Raw genomic sequence first — 7,190 nt, 5'->3', positions numbered from 1 at the left:
TGGTTCAGGTTTATGTCCAGCCTCCAGTCCTTCCCCTTGGTTCAGGTTTATGTCCAGCCTCCAGTCCTTCCCCTTGGTTCAGGTTTATGTCCAGCCTCCAGACCTTCCCCTTGGTTCAGGTTTATGTCCAGCCTCCAGTCCTTCCCCTTGGTTCAGGTTTATGTCCAGCCTCCAGACCTTCCCCTTGGTTCAGGTTTATGTCCAGCCTCCAGTCCTTCCCCTTGGTTCAGGTTTATATCCAGCCTCCAGTCCTTCCCCTTGGTTCAGGTTTATGTCCAGCCTCCAGCCCTTCCCCTTGGTTTATGTCAGCCTCCAGCCTCAGGTTTATGTCCAGCCTCCAGTCCTTCCCCTTGGTTCAGGTTTATGTCCAGCCTCCAGTCCTTCCAGTCCTTCCCCTTCCCCTTGGTTCAGGTTTATGTCCAGCCTCCAGTCCTTCCCCTTGGTTCAGGTTTATGTCCAGCCTCCAGTCCTTCCCCTTGGTTCAGGTTTATGTCCAGCCTCCAGCCCTTCCCCTTGGTTCAGGTTTATGTCCAGCCTCCAGCCCTTCCCCTTGGTTCAGGTTTATATCCAGCCTCCAGTCCTTCCCCTTGGTTCAGGTTTATATCCAGCCTCCAGCCCTTCCCCTTGGTTCAGGTTTATGTCCAGCCTCCAGTCCTTCCCCTTGGTTCAGGTTTATGTCCAGCCTCCAGTCCTTCCCCTTGGTTCAGGTTTATGTCCAGCCTCCAGCCCTTCCCCTTGGTTCAGGTTTATGTCCAGCCTCCAGTCCTTCCCCTTGGTTCAGGTTTATGTCCAGCCTCCAGTCCTTCCCAGCCTTGGTTCAGGTTTATGTCCAGCCTCCAGTCCTTCCCCTTGGTTCAGGTTTATGTCCAGCCTTCCAGACCTTCCCCTTGGTTCAGGTTTATGTCCAGCCTCCAGTCCTTCCCCTTGGTTCAGGTTTATGTCCAGCCTCCAGACCTTCCCCTTGGTTCAGGTTTATGTCCAGCCTCCAGTCCTTCCCCTTGGTTCAGGTTTATATCCAGCCTCCAGTCCTTCCCCTTGGTTCAGGTTTATGTCCAGCCTCCAGCCCTTCCCCTTGGTTCAGGTTTATGTCCAGCCTCCAGTCCTTCCCCTTGGTTCAGGTTTATGTCCAGCCTCCAGTCTTTCCCCTTGGTTCAGGTTTATGTCCAGCCTCCAGCCCTTCCCCTTGGTTCAGGTTTATGTCCAGCCTCCAGCCCTTCCCCTTGGTTCAGGTTTATATCCAGCCTCCAGTCCTTCCCCTTGGTTCAGGTTTATATCCAGCCTCCAGCCTTCCCCTTGGTTCAGGTTTATGTCCAGCCTCCAGTCCTTCCCCTTGGTTCAGGTTTATGTCCAGCCTCCAGTCCTTCCCCTTGGTTCAGGTTTATGTCCAGCCTCCAGCCCTTCCCCTTGGTTCAGGTTTATGTCCAGCCTCCAGCCCTTCCCCTTGGTTCAGGTTTATGTCCAGCCTCCAGCCCTTCCCCTTGGTTCAGGTTTATGTCCAGCCTCCAGCCCTTCCCCTTGGTTCAGGTTTATGTCCAGCCTCCAGACCTTCCCCTTGGTTCAGGTTTATGTCCAGCCTCCAGTCCTTCCCCTTGGTTCAGGTTTATGTCCAGCCTCCAGACCTTCCCCTTGGTTCAGGTTTATGTCCAGCCTCCAGTCCTTCCCCTTGGTTCAGGTTTATATCCAGCCTCCAGTCCTTCCCCTTGGTTCAGGTTTATGTCCAGCCTCCAGCCCTTCCCCTTGGTTCAGGTTTATGTCCAGCCTCCAGTCCTTCCCCTTGGTTCAGGTTTATGTCCAGCCTCCAGTCCTTCCCCTTGGTTCAGGTTTATGTCCAGCCTCCAGTCCTTCCCCTTGGTTCAGGTTTATGTCCAGCCTCCAGTCCTTCCCCTTGGTTCAGGTTTATGTCCAGCCTCCAGCCCTTCCCCTTGGTTCAGGTTTATGTCCAGCCTCCAGTCCTTCCCCTTGGTTCAGGTTTATATCCAGCCTCCAGTCCTTCCCCTTGGTTCAGGTTTATGTCCAGCCTCCAGCCCTTCCCCTTGGTTCAGGTTTATGTCCAGCCTCCAGTCCTTCCCCTTGGTTCAGGTTTATGTCCAGCCTCCAGTCCTTCCCCTTGGTTCAGGTTTATGTCCAGCCTCCAGTCCTTCCCCTTGGTTCAGGTTTATGTCCAGCCTCCAGTCCTTCCCCTTGGTTCAGGTTTATGTCCAGCCTCCAGCCCTTCCCCTTGGTTCAGGTTTATGTCCAGCCTCCAGCCCTTCCCCTTCCCCTTGTTCAGGTTTATATCCAGCCTCCAGTCCTTCCCCTTGGTTCAGGTTTATATCCAGCCTCCAGCCCTTCCCCTTGGTTCAGGTTTATGTCCAGCCTCCAGTCCTTCCCGTTGGTTCAGGTTTATGTCCAGCCTCCAGTCCTTCCCCTTGGTTCAGGTTTATGTCCAGCCTCCAGTCCTTCCCCTTGGTTCAGGTTTATGTCCAGCCTCCAGCCCTTCCCCTTGGTTCAGGTTTATGTCCAGCCTCCAGCCCTTCCCCTTGGTTGAGGTGAACCAGGATGAGCCAAACACATGTTGGCTGTCCTTGTTCTGTGAAACGTTCCAATCCCTTCCTCTGCTGTCCCACATTCCCGTTTGGATGGACAGACGATTCCAGTAAACTTGTGTTTCGTCAGCTGTGTTTCGTCCGGCCACTTTGGAGAAACACAAATCAGTGAATACCCAGACTGTCACCTGACCGCAAAACAAACGGCTTAGCTGACTCATTAGTTCCTCTGTCATCCTGCTTTCTGACAGACTGCTTTGTATGTAACCATTCAAAAACAAACTGTCAAATCTGAAGCATATGTAAGCCTGGGTTACTTTGTGTTACTGTGTTACTTTGTCATGCTGGTAATATCAACTCCACTATGATATACACATGGTTACACATCATCTTGTGGTATATATCAAACAGGATATGCTATGTATGAAGATATATATGCTTTACATTCTGTTGTGCTAATATGCTTGGATGGATTACCTTTTTAAAGTGATTATTATTTAACCTTTATTCAACTAGGCAAGTCAGTTACAAATTCTTATTTACAATGACGGCCCAGGAACAGTGGGTTAACTGCCTTGTTCAGGGGCATAAGGACAGATTTTTACTTTGTCAGCTCAGTGATTCTTTATACTTTTGTATGAACTATAGTACATTCCTGATAAACTGTCTGTTCCTTTTCTAAAGATCATATCTGTTACTGTTGTTCCACGCCTCCCTTTCACATCCCACGTTGTCTCAGTGGTAGAGGGGGAGGCCCTGCTAAGCTTTTTTCTTTCTAAAAGATATCTGTGAATTATGGAGGTTGACATTCGTGTTCTATTCCTGTGGGGGAACCCCACCAAAGATCTGGGGTGGTCCCGTTCATTTCAGGCCCGTGCAGAGACACGCGATATGACGTAAGCCATACCACTGTGATTGGAGTTCTGGAACCTTTGGAGTCTACCCTCCCTCCCTCCCTCCCTCCCTACCTCCCTACCTCCCTCCCTCTCTCTCCCTTCCTCCCTCCCTCCCTCCCTACCCTCCCTCTCTCTCTCTCCCTCCTCCCTCTCTCTCTCCCTCCCTCCCTGCCTCCCTCTCTCCCTCCCTCCCTGCCTCCCTCCCTCCCTCCCTCCCTCCCTCCTCTCACCCTCCCCCCTCCCTCCCCTCACTCCCTACCTCCCTCCCTCACTCCATCCCTCACTCTCTCTCCCTCTCTCCCTCCCTCCCTCCCTCCCTCCCTCCCTCCCTCCCTTAGGTTTGCCTCCCTCCCTCCCTCCACTAACTCCCTCCCTCCCTCTCCCCTCACTCCCTCCTCCCTCCCTCGATTCTCCCTCCCTCCATTTTTTAGGGCGTTGGCCAACTCCATCCCTGCAGAAAAGCAAAGGAGAAGGAACATAACTCTCCCCCCTGAGATTGATTTCCCTCCCTCCCAATCAGATTCCCTCCCTCTCTCACTCAGATTAAATCCCTCCCCCTCCCTCACTCCCTCCCTCCCACCCAAGGTTGGAATCCCTCTCTTATCTCCACGTCTCCAATTTTCCCTCCCTCCCTCCCTCCCTCCCTCCCTCACTGACCCTAGCTTAATAAATTAGGTTTGCCTCTACTGTATCTATACACTAACTCATGGCTGTGGAAAGACCAGGGATGAATTGATTCATTGGACATTCTCGATTCTTCATGAGAGGAAATGGATAACTGCTCATTTTTTAGGGCGTTGGCCAACTTGGATAAGTGCAGAAAAGCAAAGGAGAAGGAACATAACTCATAACGAGAAACTCGACCTGAGATTGATTTAGCTCTAATGGCAATCAGATTAGGAGCGACTCAGCCTGAGATTAAATTGGCTCGTCCCGCTTTGGGTTGCGTGGAGTGAATGAGCTCCACCCTGAGGTTGGAATGTTGCTCTTATCTCCACGTTCCAATTTTCCCCCTTTAATCCCAGATGAGTTTGGGAAGCATCGGCTGACTCAGTGTTTCTTTGAGCCTTGCATTTATGGTATCTATTTGCTGCTTTGGTGGTGAAGGAGAAGGAAGATGAGGAGGTGGTGGTGGAGGAGGAGGAGCAGAACAGAGGAGATGCTGGGGAGGATTGTTGAGTAAGTCAGAACAGAGAAGATGCTAAAGATGATTGGTGAGTAAGTCAGAACAGAGAAGATGCTAAAGATGATTGGTGAGTCAGTCAGAACAGAGGATATGCTAAAGATGATTGGTGAGTCAGTCAGAACAAAGGAGATGATTGGTGAGCCAGTCAGAACTGCAGTGAGGCTGCCAGCTGCAGCTCGTTAAGGAGTTAAAGTGTGAAGGTGGCCGTAAACTGCAGTCTGAGACATCCAAGCGGTGTTCATATCAAAAGAGAGATTGGGTGTGCCTCCCAAAAGCCTCCCCCCTATTTCCCATTAAGTGCACTACTTTTGACCAGAGCCCCCTAGGATCAGGTCCTAAGTAGTGTATTATATAGTAGTGTATTATATAGTAGTGTATTATATAGTAGTGCATTATATAGTAGTGTATTATATAGTAGTGTATTATATAGTAGTGCATTATATAGTAGTGCATTATATAGTAGTGTACTATATAGTAGTGTATTATATAGTAGTGTACTATATAGTAGTGCATTATATAGTAGTGCATTATATAGTAGTGTACTATATAGTAGTGTATTATATAGTAGTGTACTATATAGTAGTGTATTATATAGTAGTGCATTATATAGTAGTGTATTATATAGTAGTGTATTATATAGTAGTGCATTATATAGTAGTGCATTATATAGTAGTGTACTATATAGTAGAGTATTATATAGTAGTGCATTATATAGTAGTGTACTATATAGTAGTGTATTATATAGTAGTGTATTATATAGTAGTGTATTATATAGTGAACAGGGTACCATGTCTGATGGACCCATTGTATGATAGTCTCACATCAGGCCAATGGAGCCAGGATGAGAAGAGTCACTGTGGGGAATAAAGTAGAGACGGATGGTTCTTGAACTCTACATGAACTTATCTTACTTCACGGCCATAAAGGAAACATGTATTGTGCTGTGGACTAGAGGGAAACATTACAAAAGCAATGCAACGACAGACCTAAAAGACAATAAGATACCCCCTGTGTAGAGTTACTCACTGACCCGTATGTCCTATAGGTTTAGTAAGAGACAAAAGGAAGCCCCCTGAGCAGAGTTCTGTACTCACTGACCCGTATGTCCTATAGGTTTATTAAGAGACAAAAGGAAGCCCCCTGAGCAGAGTTCTCTACTCACTGACCCGTATTTCCTATAGGTTTAGTAAGAGACAAAAGGAAGCCCCCTGGGCAGAGTTCTGTACTCACTGACCCGTATTTCCTATAGGTTTATTAAGAGACAAAAGGAAGCCCCCTGAGCAGAGTTCTCTACTCCCTGACCCGTATTTCCTATAGGTTTAGTAAGAGACAAAAGGAAGCCCCCTGAGCAGAGTTCTGTACTCACTGACCCGTATTTCCTATAGGTTTAACGGCTTGCAGTGAAACCTAAATTACCGTCCAGTGAAAAATTACATTTGAAACAATGAAGGTTATCTACACTGGAATTAGATCTGTTGTGAATATTGGTTTAGATCAGATATGATCAAAGAGAATGCATGGGCTCTGGTCTAAGGTAGTGCACTATATAGGGCTCTGGTCTAAAGTAGTGCACTATATAGGGCTCTGGTCTAAAGTAGTGTACTATATAGGGAATAGAGTTCTGGTCCAAAGTAGTGCACCATATAGGGAATAGGGCTCTGGTCTAAAATAGTGCACTATATAGGGAATAGGGCTCTGGTCTAAAGTAGTGCTCTATATAGGGAATAGGGCACTGGTCTAAAGTAGTGCACTATATAGGGAATAGGGCTCTGGTCTAAAGTTACGTTACCAGTTTACGGTATTAAAGGAGGAGGAGAGGAGGGGCCAGGGGAGGGCACCTGATCCTCATCTACTCACTGTCGAGTGTCTAGCCAGAATGGCACAGTGGGGCTCAGTTGGTAGAGCATGACACTTGCAAAGGGTTGTGGGTTCAATTCAATTTATGCACTCACTACTGTTAGTTGGTCTGGATAAGAGTGTCTGCTTAACGACAGCAATGTAAGTGTGTGTGTAAATGTAAGTGTGTGTGTCAGTATCTACAAGTGTGTATGGGTTAGACCCTGAGTTAGTCTAGACAACATAACCTGACCAGGAGAATCTCCTGGCCCTAGATGTACGAGCAATGTAAACAACCCAAACAGCAGTTACCATCATTTGGCACAGTCATTGATTTATTATTCTGTTTATATCCAGGCTTGACCGTTGAGAAGACTGACAGATCAACTGTTCCCAGTGTGGTTTAGGTCAAAGGGGAAATCTGCGTTTTGGTACATATATATTTTTGGACTTTTCAAATTGATAATATATACCTCTTAATTGTGAACTGCAGATTCCCCTTTTTAAACCTCGGTGTTGAAGGAGGACAGTAGGTGACTCTGAAACTCTGTACGCTCTATGGCCATGTAAACACATTGTCCAATGACAGACTTTCCCTGCAGCACAGGTGGTAGCCATTAAGTGTAGGCCATAGCCACTAGCTGTCGCTGAATGAGAACAAGTTCAAACCACAATTCAAAGTTACGGCATCTGACCTAACTCTATTAGCGGTTCACCTTTCATTGTTGTTAGACGTTTTTTTTATTT

This window comes from Oncorhynchus tshawytscha, linkage group LG13 (genome assembly GCF_018296145.1).
Source record: "Oncorhynchus tshawytscha isolate Ot180627B linkage group LG13, Otsh_v2.0, whole genome shotgun sequence".
In the NCBI taxonomy this organism is placed as follows: Eukaryota; Metazoa; Chordata; class Actinopteri; order Salmoniformes; family Salmonidae; genus Oncorhynchus; species Oncorhynchus tshawytscha.
The sequence above is the reverse complement of the archived record's forward strand: the minus strand, read 5'-3'. Positions refer to the sequence as shown.